We start from the raw sequence: 2,728 nt of genomic DNA, 5'->3' as shown, positions 1-2,728 counted from the left end.
TAAGGTGAAACTATGACCAAGATAACCCAGTGTACTAATGGCAGGACTGGGCCTGAATGCCAGGACCCCTGACATCACTAGATTGTGCTGCCCTCACCAACCAGGGTTTCGTAGATTTTCTGATCACTTTCCAAAGAGTAGTCCAGAGATGGGAAGGAAGGGGGGAGGGGGAAGGTAAAGGGGAGATGGGAGGAAGGAGAAGATGAGAAAAGGTATGGGCATCTAATTTCCTAAATTATAATTCAGACCAGGTGTGGTGGCTCATGCCTGTAATCCCAGCACTTTGGGAGGCTGCGGTGTATGGATCACCTGAGGTCGGGAGTTCAAGACCAGCCTGGCCAGCATGGTGAAACCCTGTCTCTACTAAAAATATAAAAAAATCTGGGGGGCATGGTGGCAGGGGCCTGTAATCCCAGCTACTTGGCAGGCTGAGGCAGGAGAATCTGAACCCAGGTGGTGGAGATTGCAGTGAGTCGAGATCACACCATTGCACTCCAGCCTGGGTGACAGAGCGAGACCTCGTCTCATTTAAAAAAAAAAAAAAATCATAAATAACGCGTGGAAATTAAGCTACTATTTTTACTGATGACTCAATAAAGCCAAATTCACAAATGGTAAAATAGAAAACCCCCCTGTTACGCTGCATAGTATATATTATTTCTTTCTGAGAGTTTAACTTTTCAAATAAAAATCAATTTTCTTGAGCCTTTTGAAAAACAAGCTGGTAGGCCATGTGCGGTGTCTCACGCCTGCAATCCCAGCACTTTGGGAGGCTGAGGCGGGCGGATCATGAAGTTAAGAGATTGAGACCATCCCGGCCAACAGTGGCAAAACCCTGTCTCTACTAAAAATACAAAAATTAGCTGGACTTGGTAGTGTGTGCCTGTACTCCCAGCTACTTGGGAGGCTGAGGCAGGAGAATCGCTTGAACCCGGGAGGCAGAGGTTGCAGTGAGCCGAGATCACGCCACTGCACTCCAGCCTGGTGACAGAGCAAGAGTCCGTCTCAAAAAAAAAAAAAGAGAAAGAAAAACAAGCTGGTTAACAGTTCCAGACACATGAGCCCAAACATCCCACTGCTTTGGGCTATAGAAGTTTCTCTTCACTGACAGTTACGGATTCTCAGGAGTTCCTGGGGGACAAATAAGAGCCCAGATACAGGGTCTTTTTTTTCTTTTTTTTTGAGATGGAGTCTTGCTCTTTTTGCCCAGGTTGGAGTGCAGGGGCGCGATCTCTGCTCACTGCAAACTCCGCCTCTCAGGTTCAAGCGATTCTCCTGCCTCAGCCTCCTGAGTAGTTGGGATTATAGGTGCCTGCCACCATGCCCAGCTAATTTTTGTATCTTTAGTAGACATGGGGTTTCACCGTGTTGGCCAGGCTGGTCTCAAATTCCTGACCTCAAGTCTCAGCCTCCCACAGTGTTGGGATTACAGGCGTGAGCCACTGCACCTGGACCAGCCAGTCTTTTTGATGTGACATAATCTAACAAGTCTCTTATTGGAGGTGACCTCTCCAAGTGCCAGGAAACAGCTCCTGGGAATCTATAGCCTGGCCTACTCATCCATAAGTCCTTTCTTAGATGACGTACATTATGTGTATGTCTACCCCGCCACACTACTCTGCTAAGCCTTCATCCATTTTATGACACTTTGAGAATTAGAATTGGTTTTATTCTCTTCATTGATAAAACAGGTATGTTTGCTTTCACCCGAAAATTAAACCCTTACCTATTACTCTAAACTAGGGGTCAAAAAACTTTTTCTGTAAAGGGGTAGATAGTAAATATTTTAGGCTTTGGCCAGGCACAGTGGCTCATGCCTGTAATCCCAGCACTTTAGGAAGCCGAAGTGAGACAGTCACCTGAGCTCAGGAGTTGGAAACAGCCTGGGCGACAGAGCGAGAACCCTCCTCTACAAAAATATGGCATTTTTTTTACGAGAGAGACGAAGTCTCACTATGTTGCCCCAGGCTGGTCTCAAACTCCTGGGATTAAGTGATCCACCTGCCTTGGCCTCCCAAAATGCCGAGTTAGCAGGTGTAAGCCACTGTGCCCAGCCAAAAAATTTTAGCTTTTTTAAAGTAAGTATTTTAGGCTTTGTGGGCCACAGGTCTCTGGCTGTGTGTGTGTGTGCATGCGCCTGCGTGTGTGATGTAAAAACCATTCTTGGCTCAAGGGCCATAGAAAAACAAGTCTTTGGCTGCCTTCGTTTATGGACCCCTGCCCTAAACTAATAATTTCAAATGGGCTCTAACTAGCTGGTTTGAAATTAGCTGGAACAACTTTATTCATCCACACTTGTGAAGACAAATTGAAGGGCACTAAGGCCCCCCGCTGGTAATTCAGAAGGGCAGGGGGAGAAAGGGCTCTCCCAGAGGTTATCCCCTAACATCTGAAAGTACCCTTGACTTTGCTTGGTTTTGTCTAAAGAAACCTGAACCTGGGAAGCTGGCCCCGCTGGACAGGGAACATTTTAAATAAAAACACTAAGACAACAAGGCCAGTTTATTTTACAATGACTCCTGAGGTAGTTTATGTGGGAAACAGCAGGCAAGCCATTAAAACCCTCTGGGGCTTAGTTCATTCTGCACACGTCTCACTCTGGCAAAGGGGTTCTCACACGAGGAGGTCAAAGGAGCATGGATCAAGGTGGGCAGCGGGTGGAGGTGAGGCAGGCCTTGGGAAGTGTCTCCAGATATGGATCCCAATTTCCACAAAATGGCTCGGCAGA

Source organism: Pan paniscus, chromosome 5 (assembly GCF_029289425.2).
Source record: "Pan paniscus chromosome 5, NHGRI_mPanPan1-v2.0_pri, whole genome shotgun sequence".
Lineage (NCBI taxonomy): Eukaryota > Metazoa > Chordata > Mammalia > Primates > Hominidae > Pan > Pan paniscus.
Note: the sequence above shows the minus strand (reverse complement) of the source record.